Source organism: Alligator sinensis, unplaced genomic scaffold (genome assembly GCF_000455745.1).
Source record: "Alligator sinensis unplaced genomic scaffold, ASM45574v1 scaffold486_1, whole genome shotgun sequence".
Taxonomy (NCBI): Eukaryota; Metazoa; Chordata; order Crocodylia; family Alligatoridae; genus Alligator; species Alligator sinensis.
The window spans coordinates 186,149-204,680 of record NW_005842053.1 but is presented as its reverse complement, the minus strand read 5'-3'; positions in this window follow the sequence as shown (position 1 = coordinate 204,680).

The following is an 18,532-nucleotide window of genomic DNA, read 5'->3' as shown; positions in this document are numbered from 1 at the left end:
TTGAAGAGCAATATGATTTAAATTTATCCTTGTCATTTAATCTAATGAGGAGTTCAAGTTTTTGGTTTTTTTTAAAAACAAATGTCTTGCTTACATCCTAACTCAGCTCCTCCTATAAATGAGTGAGTAAAATTACTTGTTTGTTTTTTTTAAAAGCCAATATTATAATTAGCTTCAAAAATTTTACCAGAGCTTAAATGAGACTTAATTTGAATTATTATTAATATTTCTGTTGGTCTTGGTAAATGTGAAATGTTAATTTACAGAACAAGGGTCTGTGATTTTTTGATAACTTTCAACATAAATTAGACAATTCACTCATTAAAAGTAAAATACATATTTCTTGCATGATAACAGTTCACTGCCATGTGCACTCAACCTGATGATCAGTGCTTTCCCTTTCTTTCATAAGATAGCTCAGTATCCATAAGATTTCATCCCACCGCTTTGAAAGTTACACCCTTAGGCTGATGTGATGACTCAGTATGTCAGGGAGCTAGTTCCTTCAGCTTGCTGCACTCAATTTGTTCTTGACAACCAAGAAATTTGATTTTTATAATGAGCCGTAAATCATAAAAAAGGGTTGTCTATAATGGACTTCAGCAGAGTCAGGAGCAAGAGTGCAGTAGTTCATATCAATGGTAGCTTATAATAGAGAGCTTCAGAGTAAAGGACACACTGAGTAGAGAAGGGGAATTCAGAAAAGCTCTGAATAACTGGATAGTGTTTAGTGAGGATGTTTGAAAGTAAGCATCATAGCCCCCTTGTCGTTTCCCTGTGGCATATAGTTGCTATATAGAAATAGTCTTGAGCAAGAGTCTGGATAAAGTGGGAAAGATGGGGTGAAGTTCAGGATGCCAGAAACAGCTGCTGTATGTCTCGCTGTTCAGTACACTGAGCTGCACGTTTGTTAAATTGAATTATACCTTTAAATGAATTCAGTTGAATGTGAGGGGAATGAATTATAAATAATGCTTGGCAAGGCTATAAATACAGCTGATAGAACCTACCATGGCAAATAGGAAAAGCCTATAAAAATATATTTGCATGTTTACACATCACTCCCCTGTGGTGGATTAGCAAACAGAAGGAAGTCTAAAACCACAGGGGAAAGGTTTAAATAGGATGATGCAGACATTAGTGAATGATTAACAGTAATTTCACAAAGGTGGAGGGTAAGCTGCTCATTTTGCAGAATCTCACAAATGTGTTTTGAACGATTAAATAAATTTGCTCAGCAAAAGTTTAATTAAGAATGCCAGTGATTAACCACAATTATGTAACTTACTCTATAGCCTGACATATGGGAAGCACAGCATTAACTAGAGTCAAGATATCTGAAGTTCTTCAGTGAATCCAGGGCAACCTACAGCTTTGAGACCCTATCCTACAGTGAAGACAAAATATATGCATGTACATCATTAAAGTCCGCAAGGACAATAAGGCAGGGACAATTCCTTTGAGGTCTTGGGGAGAGTGCTGGCCAAGTCAATCCCTGTTGCAGCTTTTCAAATTATGCAGCATGTGCTGAATTCACAATTACAGCTGGTGCTGTGAGCAAAAGCAGAGGTGCAATTTCTACAACTCCTTTAGGGAGGCAACAGGCAGTTTTCAACAACTCCTAGGACTATACAAGGGATAATGCCCAGCCCTTGTATATGGACCCAAGGCAGGTGAAGAGCCTTTATCCTGCGCTTTTTGCTACTCCCTTCACCATTTCCATCCTATTCTTCTTATTCATCTCTGCATGCCCAGCTGCAACCTGGCTCTGGCTGGTCACTCTGATGCAGTATTTTCTAAACTTTTGATACCCAGGGCACTGAATATTGGTGACACATTTCACTTTGACATTTGCTCAAGTGTGTGTGTACACACACACACACACACACTATATGCAAGTCTTACGCAGTGATGCCCAACCTTTTGGCCCTGTGGACCATATGGGCAGTGCCAGGTTAGTCCACATGTCAGATCTTGTTCATGGGCCCAATCCTGCTACTTGGGGCTTGGAAACTGGCAGCTGGGGAATGGTGACAGTATTAATTGTCACTGCTCCCACCAAATTTCTGGACCCCTAGGGAGCCCTGTGGGCCAGATAACATGAATCTATGGGCCAAATCTGATACTCATAAAGTATCATTTTTCTCAGCAAGCTTCTGCCACTCTCACTGCATACTACTGTGCCACTGCACACCCTTTGTGAATCACTGCTCTAATGGATTCCAGTGCTTCTTACTTCTTTAGTCTATTCTGTCTCTTATGAGTAACACCATTTTGGTTAGCACATTCATAGATTCATACATGTCAAGGGGCTGGGAGGAAATAGTAATCTGATTGGTGAAGAAGCCTTGCATTCTTTATTGTGAGTTCACCCTGAAATGAAGTGAGATCATCACGTCCAGCCCCACTGCGCTTGGGCAGGAAAGACTGCTGGCATCAGATGACCCCAGCAAGGTGAGCATCCATACGTTTTTTGAAGATTTTTGGAGTAGGTGCTTGTACCATCTCTGGGGGAAGTCTGTTCCAGATCCTGGACACATGAACCGTAAAGAAGTTTTTCTTTATGTCCAATCTAAAACAATCCTCTAGCCATTTGTGACCATTATTCCTTGTCTTCCCCTGGGGTGGGTTGGTGAACAGATGCTGCTCCAGGCCCTGATGTGCACCCCTTATATACCTATAGGGTGCCACCAAGTCCCCTCTAAGTCTTCTCTTCTCCAAGCTGAACAGTCCCATATCTCTCAGCCTCTTCCAATATGGCCTACCCTCCAGACCTCTAATCATATGGGTAGCCCTCCTTTGGACTCTCTCAAGCTTCGCCACATCCTTCCTGAAGTGTGGCGCCCAGAACTGGATGCAGTATTCCAGCTGTGGCCTCACCAAAGCTGTGTAGAGCGGGAGGATGACATTTTTAGTCTTGCTTGAGATGCATTGGTAGATGCATGCTAGTGTCTTATTTGCTTTGTTAGCTACAGCATTGCATTGGTGACTCATGTTCAATCGATGGTCTATCATGACCCCCAGTTCTTTTTCGGTTGTAGTGCTAACAAGTATAGAACCACTGAGCTTGTAAGTGTGCTGTGGATTATTTCTCCCCAGATGGAGTACCTTACATTTCTCGGTGTTAAATGTCATCAGATTTTGATCCATCCACCTTGCAAGCTTGTCCAGGTCAGCCTGTATCCCCAGCCTATCCGCCAGCATGACCTCACTCCCCCATAATTTGGTGTTGTCCACAAATTTTGCCAGTGCGCATTTAATATCTGAATCCAAATCATTAATGAATGTGTTAAAAAGCACTGGTCCAAGTACTGTAGCCTGAGGGACATCACTGGTCACCATGGGAAGAGAAGAAATTTATATTTTTAAATACACCTTAAAACAATGATGCTTAACATTTTGGCCCCATTAGTCAGATGAGTGGGGCATGGCCAGTCTATGGGCTGCATCAGGGCTAGGAGCCTGGCACACATCCTCCTTGCCATTCATGCTGGCGTTGGGCCCTGAGGGCCTATCGCTGTCCCTTCTTGCCCCCCACATACCAGGCTTGGGTTTCAGGGGCCTGGCGCCAACCCCTCCTGCCCTCTGCATGCCAGGAGAGCATCCTGGCAGGCCAGCATTGCTTTCCCCACCCCTCACACACTGAGATTGGGTCCTGGGGGCCTAATAATTCCTCCTCCTGCCCCCTTCTACCAGGGGCCCAATGGTGCCTCCTTTCCCACTGACACCAACTGGGATCGGGTGCCTAAGGCCCAGTCCTTCCCTTGCCTGGCCCTGTGTGCTGGGATTCGGTGCTGGGTCCAGTGTGTAGGGCCTGGGGCTCCCCCTGGGTCTAGAAATCTGGCAGTGGCACTTCTCCCCCACTGCCAAATTTCTGAGGAGCCCTACAGGCAGAATGACATGGTGTCACAGACCAGATCTGGCCCATGGGCCAGAGGTGGAGCACCATGCCTTAAACAACAGTGTGCTTCTGATTAGAGCTGGTCAGAAAATAAATATTTCTGGAAAATATTTTTGAAAGGAGCTATAATTTTTATTTCTAAAAAATGTGGAAATATTTTTCACTCTGTATTTTAAAAAAGTCCTCTAGGATATTTTTGCTTAGAAGAACAGCTGTCTTTTGTATTAAAGAACAAAACTGTGCCTGCTAGTTTTACATTACTCCTTGCCTTTGATTTCAGATCTGGTTTATGGTCACCTGTACCTTGTGCATTAGCGATAAGGTCATACCCACAAAAAAACACAAAAATGCAAAGGTGAAGTCTATAAGCCTTGCATCATTTTTGTTTAGTTCAAATTGACAGCTGCTATGAATGTATATATATCATGCTATCATGCTGCTTAGAGGCACATAATTTTTTTTTGCCTGTCTTTAGCTCTTTAGATATTCATAAACAGCTATATACTCTTCTAACAGTGCCTTAAGCAAAACACTGTGGAGTTGAAATCTATTTGCTTCAGCATGTTTCTGGGCAAATTAACATCAGGGTGCATCTCTGGACCGTTAGGGGGACCTAGTAAATATCCATGTCTTTAGATTGCTTACTACACCTTTATCAGAGCTTCTGTCCACTATTTTAAGAAATGTTAATGTCTCCATTGGTTGAAATCAATGGTGAGAACTGGTTATGGGGAAAAGCCAAATTAAAATGTCCTACTTTTATTGCATTAAGCTCCATATCACTCTTTTCCTTTCTCTTTCTCATCTTTCTCAAAGAAAGTTTGGCAAAATAACTGCATATGCAAACCCATTGTTGTTACCAAAGTACAGATTCCTAGGAGCAAACAGCCAGGACTGGCAGCTAGTCTCAGCCATATTCTTATACTTAGAGAATTAGCCTTCCTTGACTCTCAGAGAGTCAACTGGCTCATGAAAATGTGTTTATTCTGATGACACTGCCTTTGCCACCCAAGTCCATGACTTTTCCAATGTGGAAGTCACACCTGATCAAGACATGAGACTAATGTCAGAACACTGCCTAAAATGGTACCTCAACCCAAATACCTTAAAGACTGCCTCAAGTATTTCCCAATGCTAATCATGAACTCATTATCAACTTAAATGGTCAGCCTCTCAAATTCAAAACCCACCCAGTTTATCCCAGTCACCCTTGACTGAACTTTAGCTTATAAATCACATCTCCAGAAAACTGACTTAAAAATCAAAACACAGAATAACCTACTTGTTAAACTTGCAGACCCCACTTGGGGTGCCAATGCCTCCATGCTATGTTCATCTGCTCTCACACTATGTTATTCAGTTGCAGAATACTGTGTCCCTGTATGGGCTCATCCACCACATAGCAAACTAATGGACACCCAACTACATATTTCTATTTGCATTTATTTCTCAAAACACCCAACTATCTATAACACCCAATGCTTCTTGTGTCAGGCACATTATGCCCCACTCCACTTCCATGGTTACTAGGACTGTACGAAATGTCACCGGTTGTTTCAATTCGACATTGTTTTAACTAATTTTGAACTTGAAACAGTGAGATCAAATCAAAATGAAGGACTTTGAAACAGCTTCAAAACAAAATGAGGCTAGTTGAAACATTTCAAAAGTTTCAAAATGTTTCGAGTTTCAAAGCCATCAGCAAGAGACAGGGGAGAACCAGAGCCATGCTCCCAGCACCAGCTGGGAGTGCAGGCTTGGCTCTCCATGTCTCCCACTGCCAGAAGCTGATAACAGTGCAGGGGAAGGGAACTGAGCCTGGGCTCAGTTCCCCACCCCAGCGCTACGATCCGGTGGGATGAGGTGGAATGTCAGCCCAGCTGGGCTCACTTCCACCCCCCACGCTGTGATCAGGCACAGGGGCAGAGTGTCACCCCAACTGGGCTCATTCCCCCACCCCGTGCTGCGATCGGGTGCAGGGCGGAGAGTCAGCCCAACTGGGCTAACCCCTCTCCACCCCCTGCGCTGTGATCGGGTGCAGGGGTGGAAAGTCAGCCCAGTTGGGCTGACTGTCGACCCCCACACCCAGTCACAGCATGTGGGGGGGAAGTGAATTCAGCTGGGCTGACTCTCTACCCCGTGCCCGATTGCAGCGCAGGGGGATGGGAATGAGCCCAGTTGGGCTGACTTTCCACCCCTGCACCTGATTGCAGTGCCGGGGGTGGGAGTGAGCCCAGCTGGGCTGACTCTCTGCCACACGCCTGATCGCATGTGAATGAGCACAGCCCTAATGGTTAGCAGTCCTCAGTAACATTGCTTCTCTAACAGAAGACTGAAAATATTGGGAATTTAGAGACTGAAAAAATTTGGGAATCCCGTACCTAGTTAGTCAATTTGGGTAGAAACAGACATCACCTTTTGTCACCCTTGTGCTGCCATAAATTTGTTTATGGCAGCATAAAGCAAAAACAAATCGATGTCCGTACCATTTGTCACACCAGAAATGCCCAAATTTGTTGGATTTTCCCTACTTACCCAGACTCATCCTTGGGGTTATGTATGAATAAGCAGAGAACTTCCAACTTTCCCTTCTTACCTAGGCACATCCCCACAGATTCCAGGAGCATGTCTGGGTAAGCACAGAAATCCTGACTTTCCCTGCTTACAAAGACATATCCCTGGAGATTCTGCGGGGGCATGTCTATAGGGCTAGGGACAAACATTACACATAAATGAGTTTAAGTGATCAGAAACTGGTTTAAACCTGCAGCAGAACAGATGTTCAGTGTACATAAACCAGTTTGATCTGAAACTGGTTTGAGATAAACCTGGTTAAATGTAGTAGCAGACTTAACTGATTTGGCTAAAACCAGCTTATGCAATGTCTGTCCCAGACCCCTTGCTGGTTTAGGTTAAATCAGAATCCCCCAGCATCTCTGCATGCTCTCTGGGCTGGGTAGGGGCTCTCTGCTCCACAGCAAGGCTGGCTCCTCCCCTCTGCTCCCTGGCTGAAGCTCACCACTCACTGCTTAAGCAGAGCTCCCTTCCTCCTCTCTGCGACAGCACGGAATGTAGCCAGAATGCGTTATGCTAGCTAATGCCGAGAGGTATGTCTGTGTCTGTCTCCAATTTCACTGGAACAGGCAGACAGAACAGTGCCCACTTAGGGCTTTTGGAGCTAATCAACAGGTCAGCCGGTAAGCTGTTTAAGAAGTTTCAAGTAATGTGGAGAGAGGCCATTTCCTAATCGAGTGATAAAGACTATTATCAGCACCCCTGGCTGGCTTGCTCACCTGTCAGTTTACTACAGACAGGATGATGAAGCAGGAGGGGAGATTGAAAGGCTTCATATCAACAACAGGTGCATGCACTGGACTGCACACCCCACCTTGCCTCTGGGTGCTAGCCCGGGGCTGGGGGCTGGCAACATTCCTACCTCTTGAGCAGCCAGTGGGGAAAAGCCTGTGCCTGTGTAGGCAGGCATCCCTAACGAGAGAGTCTTTCTGGGGCCTGGCCATGCCCCCCTCAACTCAGCTCCCTGCAGAGGGAAGGGAGGGCTGCTCTAGCACCCCCGGCTTCTCGCCTGAACCACTGCAGGCAAGTGCCTGAATTTCCTCAGTCCAGAGAGAATGTCTGTCCAGTTTTAAACAAGATCAGCCTAGTCAGGTTAGACTAACCTGCATAGATTGAATCAATTCAGGCTTGGGTTTTTGAATGTCTGTTCCTAGCCCATGTGAGAAAAGCCAGGAAGGTGCTCCCGAGGCTTGAGAGAACTCCACGAGTGCACAGGAATGGGCCGCTCAAGCCTTAGGGGAGCATGTCACCTGTTGTCCCACAACATCAATAGGCAGGACAACAGGCAATGTTTTTTGGCCAATGAAATGGATCAGCTGTGCCAGGACAGATTGTGGCACAGCTGATCCACTTCATTGGAGACGTCTACTTCTAATCTTTGAGAGACACTAAAGGCCTGCAGAGGCTCATCTACCACAATAAAACTTGTTGTTAGTTCGTCTCATTCTTTATATGCTTGCATTTATTGAACCTGGTAATCGCTACACAGTAGAGCTGTGTGAAGCTTTGGTCCCTATCTGAATCAAATCAGAGGACCCTTTAATCTCTCTGAATTGAATTTGGAACCCCTTGAATCAATTCAGAGAGATTCAAAAAGATTTGGAGATTCGGACATAGAGACAGCTTTACATGTTTTTCTACATACTACCAGGTAGCAGGGGCTCTGAATGCTGTGATGCTGAGGCACATGGAGCATCCCACAGAAGCACGGGAGGCTCCCCAGCACACTCAGCAGCAGACCCGGAAGTGGATCAAAAGTACTTTCAGTCCACTTCCGGGTCCTCTGGGGAGCATGCCAAGGGGGTCCCCTGCACCCATCTGGCTCGGTGACCGGTGCCTCCTGGGTCTGGGGGGGATACCCAGGGTCCCCCTGCGGCCAATTGCTGAGCTGCATGCTCCCCAGAAGACCCAAGCACATGGAGGGCCCCCCCGCACTCCTGTGGGATGCTCCATGCACCCCAACTTTTAAAGCTCTGTCTATGTCCAAATAGCTGATTCTCCGAATCAACGAATCAAATCATTGTCCCTGATTCGGGCCCAATCTGAATCGAATAGGGCCTGCTTCGCACACCCCTACTACACAAGGGAGCTTATTCCATATTGCCACTTTCTCTTATGACTCTCATCTATACTTCTGCTATCTGTCTTTCAGATTCCCTATCAAATCTGGCTTCCATCTGTTCTGCCTCTCCTTCTAGTCTTTGTCTGTTCTGCCAGGTCTTACTTACATGACCAGTATGATGTGGAGGCAGCTAGCAGTATCTACCTTCAGGTCTTCTCTTTTCACTGAGAGCCGAATGTCACCTGTGGAACTAGACTGCCCTCTCCCACAAAATAATCCACAGGATCCCTTCATGAAGTTCCCTTCCTTGTCCCCATTATGCTCATGTTTCAGTGAGATCTGTGTCCTTTATTTCCAAACAGAATAAATTACATTGCCTTTTTACAACTTCTGTGTGTATGTAGAGGTATGTCTGGATCCCAGGAGTCTATAGGAGGCTAAGAGCAGTGGGCCTGCGTAACAACTGTGCCTCTACAGTTACTTTGGCCCTTTGTGAGCACCCCCATCCACAAAAATTCCCATAGTTTATTCAGACCACCAGTACTTCTGTGACTGTCAGTGTTCTGAGCCCCGTCACTCCCCTAAATATGATATGAGGGAATGAATTTGCAGAAGCTGCCTCCATGATGAACTGATGAAGTTCACTCCTTGCAGCTGACAATTCAGTTTTGTGAACAGCAGAGTTGTGAGGATCTCAGACAATGACTTTAAACCCAGACAGATTAAGTGGTAATCCAGTTGGGGAGTGTCGGAGACATGTTTTTGTGGAGCTAAAGTATCAGTAGCAAGCAGTGAATATAGTCTTCAAGCTCATCACAGATGGCAGAATGGGCTGCCAACTGTCATGTGTGAGCTCAAAGCTACCAAGGATTACAAAAGAGTGCATCACCTAGCGCAGTGTTTTGATGATTTATGGGTGTACCTTAGGTGTGTGGACACTTCAACCTTTTCAAAACATCTTCTGTTTCTTTTAAGTATAAACTCTGTTTTGTCAGAGTTTAACATGAATGAGCTGTTTCTCATTCATATGGTGACCTCAGTGAGACACTGGGTTGGCTGTGTTTCTAGAGTGCTACTGTGTTTTTATAGTGTTACACAGTGTTTTTATAAAGATGCAGAAAAAAAACCACTGTAAAGGGAGTTTTATCATATCAGCTTATATCTAATATATATTAAACCTCTGCACTTGCAAAAGTTATCTGTGTCCAAAATGATAAGACCTCCAGCAAATGCACATCTGATAAACCATGGTGAAATCCAAGATAAAATCTAAGCTTCAGTCACCAAGAGAGAAAAGGCCAGAATTGAGCTTTCAAATATGACTAAACAGGTTAATGGAGAAAATGCACCAAGTGAATGTAATCTGCAACATTAAAGCTGAATGAAAGACATTAGACACAGGTGATAGGAGTGATAGGACATTTAAGGTGCAATCAAAGAATCACCTCCAGCCATATTTGTCAGTGTCTATTCCTGCATAAAAGTAGCTTACAATTAATGAAAGATTAAAATTGAGTCAAACCTTGACACTTTGCATTGCATATTTCCTGTAAACAAAGTGATTAGTTTGGCTTAGCTCTGTATTCCAACCAACCTTTATGAAGCTCTCTTTTCACAAAAGCCACCATCCATCTTTTAAATTCAACAGTTTTATTTGACCTGGCTTCCTTAGACGTTTTACTTTCTTACAGAGATTAAAAAAATATACTGTGGAGTAAAATTATCTAGGCTTTGAAAATATGAAATTATGTCTGCAGCAGTGCTTCAAAATGTAGTAATTCACTATGCTAGTTCTGAAGCACAGATGGGAGAATATAGAAATAGGATTAAACTGCTTTCCATATCCTAAACTTTATCAGGGATAACAGAAAACTGTGTCATTCATTACTGCCTGGGGAGTTCTTAAGTGTTAACAATTTATTTAGCTTATACATTATAAAAGCTAGAAAGTATTTTTTCATTAGCAGTAACAGACTGCAACTAAAATGAAAGTCGTAAGTTGCATTACAAGAGTTTCCCTTGAACACTTTTAACGAAAGAGCAGAAACACACTGACCCACCTGAAAATATGGATTGTAATAAATCTAACAGCATGGATTCACAATATGTCAGAAGGAGAAAATGTTTAGGGAGCATTTTCCTTTCCAAGAAATATACTGTGGCAGAATTGTATTTATTTCCGAAATGTGATTCCTAAAAGTGTTACTTTTGCTGAATAATAGAGAGTCATAAAGTATCAGTGGTGGAATGTCATGTCATCTTGGGTTGTGTGCATTTATATTCATGTAAAACATTACACAAACATCTCAGATGATCTATTAGATTTCATTTTATGCTTTAAAATGTGTTCCAGAGCCCATTTACTTCAAAGATAGAATTCCCGTTGACATTAATAGGCTTTGGATCAGGGCCATAAAGAGATCTAAAAATCAAGGGAAGAAATTACAGACAAAGTCCCCTTGGGATTTCCTATAATCTTTCCACTTTCACACTTCCTCTTGCCTTTTCTAGACATTTCTATCTAACCCTGTATATTTAAATCTAAAACAGTTTTTTAATTACCTTATTACTTTTGGGATGAGTTTCAGTTTTACAAATCCAATTTTGTAATGCCAAATTCACAGAAAACCAGTAAAATTAGTTTGCTTTGTTATAAAGCTAAGGAGGACAGACAGGTGCTTTTTTCCTTCTTTTGCTTTTGCTTTTTTTTCTTGTCTTGAGACAAGAAAGTTTATCAGTACAATATTGAGAAGAAAACAACATATTTGCATTATAGGTTTTTACAGATCTTAGTCTAAGAGCATACATGATATAACAGACACTTTATGAATTTAAAAAACCAACTTAAAGAATTCAAGAACAAAGGATATGTTTCTCCTGTTCAGAAATGGATCCTGATTATTGAATTTTGTAGTTTAAAAATGCTACAAGAGTTATTCTCTCAAAATCCATGGGTCATCTACATAAAAACAATGAACAGGCTCAGCTCCTAGCTGCTGCTACTCAGTTACTTACTACAAGAAAGTCCTTTTGTGGATCTAGCCCTTAGCTTCCCATTCCTCAGGTCTCACAGGGATGTTGTGTAAGGATAAATATATTAAAGATAGTGAAGAATCAGATGGTATATTAATGAGTGCCATGTAAGTACTGAAGATGTATATATATGTATTTTCCTGCTTTTAACATAATTACCTGTAAACCCCTGGTTATGTGCTACTTTGTATATAACTCTGCTCTTATAGCCCTAAGCTGATATGCATGTATTTGATTATTCCATTCTTGGTGGACATTTGGAAGTCATTCTTGGACATTCCTATCTGCACAGAGAAGTGTTTTCTTTTGTGTATTATTATAGTAACAGGTTTTTGAACCACAGCTGGATTTAATAGATTTAGGGTAAATCTTGGCAGTTCTATGGTCATTTTTATCCAGGATAAAAATGTCATCTATTCCAATGAAGTCTACTGTGATATAAGAGCAGGGGGGTGGGTCACTCTTTGATGTAAAAGGCTTTGATCTGTACTGTCTCTGCTAGCTGCAGTTCCTTTAGATCTCTGGATGCCAGTTAGAGATCTCAGTCAAGAGCTACTTTATTTTTCTCTATCTCCCCGAGATTATTGCAGTCAGGGCACCTTGGTACAAGCTGCTAAGCAAAATAAGAAATAGCAGTACACCATCCCCTGTGCCTGTCTGTCCAGAATTCCTTACAGTTATATCCATTCTCTGGTGAAACCAACTTTTCCTACTAAAAACATAAGGATGCTAGGATTTAATCAACATGTTCTGATTAAACCACTGCATGTTCACCCATCCATCACAGGCCCCTGAAGACTTACATGAAATCATAATTTTATACTAACAGTTGGAAACTATATTGGAGTTTCAGGAATTTCCATTTCCAAAATACCACATTTAAGAGAGAGTTTTTAAATAACTGATAATACCCAGTTACAGCTTTGAGACAGTTTGGTAGTCTGATATATTATGAGACGTCAACTACAGCTAAGAATCCTGTTCTCCCTGGAAAATAAATATGTACTGGTTTACTGCCAAGGTTATTCTAGCTCTGCAGATGGCATCAACAGTTCCAACTGTATAAGCCCCTGTTTGGTGTGAATGGTAAAGAATGTATAATTCTTCATTGCAATGTGGAGATCAAAATGAACTTTTTGCTCTCCAAGACATGTAAGAATACACATGTATCCTACAAGCAATCCCTGTGCCAACTCTTGGCGAAAAATCTATCCATCATCTCTTTAGCATCAGCCTCATCTATACAAATAATCCCCTTAATAATATATAGTGAGTTTGTAAATAATAACAAACAGAGTGACAGAATACATTCAGTAGAGAATAGTAATTTAACTAAGAAGAGGTGAGGTTTTTTTAATTATATATTGACTATATATACTTGGTGAGATGCTTAGCTGATATAACCCGGCATAGCTCTAGTGACATTGAATTGTATTGATATACGCTATCTGAGGATCTGGCCCATTGGGCATATAGTCACCACTGTTTCTAAAGAACATCTGAGATCTGTTGAAATGACATTGTGCAGTCATGCAATGCAAAAGAAAAAGGTTGAGAAAAATGCATTAAGCAAGGCCCAAGAAGCAGCACAAAAAATAACTCTGACGTGGGAACACTGGTATGTCTCACTCAGCACAGGAGAGATTGGCCACTATAGGAAAAGCAGGTTTTTGTGCCTTTTCATTTGCTACCCAAGTTGTAAAATTTTGCCTATTATGTGCTACTTTACTTTACTATGGTTAACTGGGGACCCTAGTTCCTGCAGGAATTGAAATGTAGCTCTCAGGGCATGGGGGAAGACCTTGTGTGATAGAAGGGCAACAGCATAATCCTTTATGTATATGCTGCTGCTCTTTAGTGGCTAGGTAAAAAAAGAATCCTTTCTCTTTTTTTTACTTACTGATAATTTTCAGGGGCGTGCAAAATGGGCCATATTCGATTCAGATTCAGATTTAGCCCAAAATGGGGACAGTGATTCGATTTGTTGATTTGGATCACTATCCCCAATTCAGTTCAGCCAAATCCAAATCTAAAGATTCGATGTTGATTTGGAGAATCAGTGATTTGGCCATAGACACAGCTTTCAATGTTTTTTCTAAATAGAGGTACCAGCCGTGGCTTGTGAATGCTGCAATGGTGGGATGAATGGAGCATCCCACAGGAGCACAGGGGTGCCCCCCACATGCTCAGCGGCAAAAATGGAAATGGACCAGAACTACTTCCGGTCCTCCGGGGAGTGTGCTGGGGGTCCCCTCTGCCCCCACCAGCTCGGTGATCGGCCACAGGGGGGACCCCAGGTGCCCCCTGGACCCAGGAGGCACCAGTCGCCAAGCCAGGGGGGTGCAGCTGGGCACCCAGTGTGCTCTCAGGTCCACTTCCATGTCTGTTGCTGAGCATGCTGGGGAGTCCCCCGCACTCTTGTGGGATGGTCCATTTGCCCCACCACTGCAGCATTCACGAGCCGCCTGGTACCTTGAGGTATGTAGAAAAAACATTTAAAGCTGCGTCTATATGCAAATCACTGAATCTTTCCAAATGTCTCTGAATCGATTCTGGGTTCTGATTCAATTTGGAGAGATTAAAGTGTCCTCTGATTTGATTCAGATTTGGCGATTTGGCCACCGAATCATGCCAAATCTCCACCAAATCAAATCAGGGACTGAAGCTTCTCACAGCCCTAATAATTTTATAGAATCTAGAATCAAGTTGATCACAAAATGATTACACTACAGTCAAAGATGCTCTGAATGATTCATAAAGGCAATGAGGACTAACCTTTTTGGCATGCATGCCACAAATAGGCCTTGCACCTTCTCCAAATACCACTCCCTTCCTTTGCCTGATTTGCTGCTCTTCTTTCTGCTCCCAGCCCTCTGTTCCTTGCCTGATCTGCTGGTCTGCATCACTCTCTGTGCTCCCTGCTTGATTTCCTGCTTTGCTTTCTGCTTTCTGTCCTATCTGCCACTGTGCTGCCTGTCCCCTTCTAAATCTGCTGCATGTCACACACAGAGGCTGCCTGTGGTGCAGTGTCACCTGTGCTGCAAGTTGGTGACCCCTGAATTAGGAGATGCAGAGAACTATTTACTGACAGTATGAATGTATCTAAAGCAGCTAAGGCTACTGCAACTACAGTAAGAGAAATAGAACAGGATTGCGAAGCTTCAGTCACCGATTCGATTCAGAGGAGATTTGGTCCAATTTGGGGGCCAAATCTCTAAATCAGAATTGAATCAGGAGACCCATTAAAAGCTCCATATCAATTTGAAACATCTGAATCAATTTGGAAAATATTCAGAAAAGATTCTGAGATTGGGAGATTTGGATCGGCCAGGGAGAGGCAGGCACAGCCAGGTGGCTGCAGGTTCTCCCATGGCTCCTCCAGCTGTGCCTGCCTCTCCCCAGGTGGGGGGAGATGCAGGGGAAGCCCCCATGGCTTCCCTGCCTGGCCCCATCCCCCTCCCATCCCCAGCCTCCGGCACTTAAAAAAAAAAGCCCCACACTTACCGGCTGCAGCAGTTACCCGGAGCCTGGCAGCACTCAGCCCCAGCAGCCCCAGCTCCCAGACAGTGTGCCAAGCCACACTGCACTCACACCATGGGGCAGCTGCTGCATGGGTGCCAGGCGGGGAGGCCATCCCTGCTGCCCCCTGCTGCACAGTTTGGCTCTGCCATGAGTGCCTGGAGGCCGACACTGCAGCCAGTGAGTGCAGGGTTTTTTTTTGTTTTTTGGCTTTTTTTTAAAGTCCCAGGAGGCTGGGGGTGGGCAGGGTAGCCATGGGGGCTTCCCCTACAACTCCCCACACCTGGGGAGAGGCAGGCACAGCTGGAGGAGTTATGGGAGAACCTGCAGCTGCCCAGTTGTGCCTGCCTCTCCCTGGCCAATCTGAATAACTGAATCTCTCCGAATCAACGCCGAAACTTTTGAAGCCGATTCAGCCGAATCAAATGGGGACAGTGATTTGAATCACCAAATTGAATCACTGTCCTCTGAATCAGCCAAATCCTAATCGAATACCTTCCTATTTGCACAGGCCTAAAATAGAATGCTTTAAAATCAGAGACCAAGCTGCATCTTTGGCTGATATAAATCCACCTTGGTCCATAACAATGAAGCTATTCTGATTTCCATTTGCTAAGGATTTTTTCTTCTTTATACATTGTTTTCTTTGTGAAAGCTCCTTTTCAGGCATTCTGCTTTACAAAATAAAGAGTAAGGACAGGGTGCAGGAAAGCCTTGAATAACAACGTATGAAATATATACCAAATTCTCCAAAGAAGTCTCTTGCATCAATTAAACATCCCACTGGACTTTAAAAAATAATAATGAATTGATGAATCCTTCAGTTTGACTTAAAAAAAATATGAGACTCCTACAAACTTGCCAAAATTAAAACTTTGGTTAGGAGCTCACAAGGGTTAGTTTCTGCTTTTATTGGCATTGGAGTATCTTCTATAAAGTTACTGCTAATTTCACTGAGTGTGAGGGCAGAGATCAGGCATAACAGTTTGCAAGTGCACCCTTAAAGGACAGAAGGCAACTTTAAGAGTATATTTACACTGTTAAGTGTTAAGGAGTGCCAATGAAGTATTTTATGCTGCATATACGTTACACCCATAAAATGAAGTAGTGTATCCACTTCAGTGCTATACTGGGTTTGCACTTTTAAATTAACTCACTCAAGAATATTTATTGATGTATGCCCAGTGCTTTTATCCAGTGCTTCTACATCCATTTAGGGTGTATTTCACATGAGTGGAGTATTTCAATGTGATTCTCCGTGTCTCAGTCCTTTGACCGCAAAGACCTTTAGTAAGTCTCACTCTGACTGAAATCTACCTTTGAGGTGGGAGGCAGGGTCTTAGCAACAGACAGGAAACATAAGTTATGATCTTTTAACATATTTCATGAATTACGTGCTCTGTAAACATAATAGCGTACTCTAATAATTGATAGACAAAATCCAAATTAAACTTGCTGGCAATGGGATTGATTCATGGCCTTCTGAAATCAATGGAAAGACTCTAGTTAATCTAGGTTTTTATATGTTAATGGAGAGAGGCAGGCGTTATTGTAAAGGAGATAGAAAGCCTCTGCATGCTGTTCCTGGTTCTATATTTTAAAGGCTTTCTCTAAACCTGGGTGGCTGCAGGCTTGGCGAGCAACGCTGGCTGCTTGGAGTTGTCTCAAGCACAGTTTGTTTAATGCAACTGTCATCTCAGTATTAAAAAAGGCAAAATTTCTATTAAAGAAACAGGGGAAGGGGGAAAAATGCAACCTTTCAACTTGTATGGCAAATGTTTGCAAAACAGACTGATTCTTCTAAATTTCCCAATCCATTACATAACAAAAATGCATGAACTGTGTGATTAAGAATACTAAGTAGTGAGTACAGAAATCAATTCTGTTTAGTGAGGATTCAAATCCCCTTGAGGCTTTAAAATGTTTTTAAGGTCTAAGGAGGTGGGGGGTTGACATCTCTTCTATAAATGCTCAGAATTACTGAGCACAGGGGATTTATTTAACCAGGAAACTTACATTATTGAGATTAGACATCTCATTTTCAAGGTGCTCCTGGAAGATAATGACTCCTATACCCATAATTCACTGTAGACATCAGTTTTGTCTGGTAATATATAAATGGGCCTGAAGATGGAAGTTAGCAGTTTTCACTCTATGTTGCAAAACAGAATTAGGTACTGGTAACCTTAAAAAAAGTAAGTATGGGCCAAATTCTCTGGAATTCAGTGGAGTAAGCGAGCAGAGATTCTGGCCTGCTGACTTTGCTTCCGAAAAACACACTTTCTCTTTAACTCATAGGCAACACAAGTACACATTTTCAGTAATTTGTTCAAAATTATATAGGTAGAAAAATATGTAAACTCTCTAATGCAAGCAAAAGAATGATATGGTTATTATTCCTGGAAGAAACAGGTTGCTTTATGGTGTGACTGGAAATAATAGCTTACAATAAAGACCAAGACAGTGAGTTGCCCTGGAAACACAATGCACTTTTATAATCTGGTGGTTGGACCTCATTGTGATCCTGGCAAATTGGAGGATTAAAAGCCATGTCCCTGGCAGCTGTAAGTGTTTCAGCTACTGCTTCCTCATGTTACCTTCCATTTTGTCCCACACTTGCTATCTTATCAATCCTAATAGTGTGTACAATCAGCAGAAAAGTGAGAAACCTTAATTCCATTAAAGTCAATGGGAGTTTTGCCAATGACTTCTGTAAGGCCAGATTATCATGCAGTTTGTTTATTTATTTATTTTGGAGAGGGTTCCATCTAATCTCCCCTTATTTTTTGGTTTGAGCTATTAGACATTGGACTTCTTTTATTCCTCAGCTGAAGCTCACAAGATTGCTTAGTCTGAATTTAACCTAAAACAGCCCTACACCTGACATTTTAACCTTTTCATATATTTGGCTGAGTCACTACCATACTGAATGGATTATTACATGAGTTGAAATTGCCTCTGTATGAAGGGGGTCAAATTGTGAAAAATGTGGGTTTTTTTCATAGATCTAAAAACTATTCCTTTCCTACTTTTAATTAGTTGCTGAGCATATAAAGAGGAAATGAAGAAACCACTTTAAATTGAAATGTATTTTTGAGAAAAATCAATACGGTTTAAAGAATCAGATTTTTAGTTCGCACTACATGGGTTCATTCCAAACTAGTAAGTAACGTGTAATTTAGAGCCAATGATGGGAACTTTTCATTCTGGAACAGAAATTTCCATACTCCCATATCTTAAAGTTAAGTGTTGTCTAGGAGGTCTAAAATGGAGGTTTCTGTCAGCTGAAGAATTTTTAGGGACTTCTTGCAACAGACAATGATAATCCCTTTGTTTTGTGACAGTAATTCCTTTGGAATAAATTGTGACCTAGCAACAAAGTGGTTTGAGGTATATAGAGTGGATATATAGAAGCACAAGGCTACCTTCATCATGGATAGCAG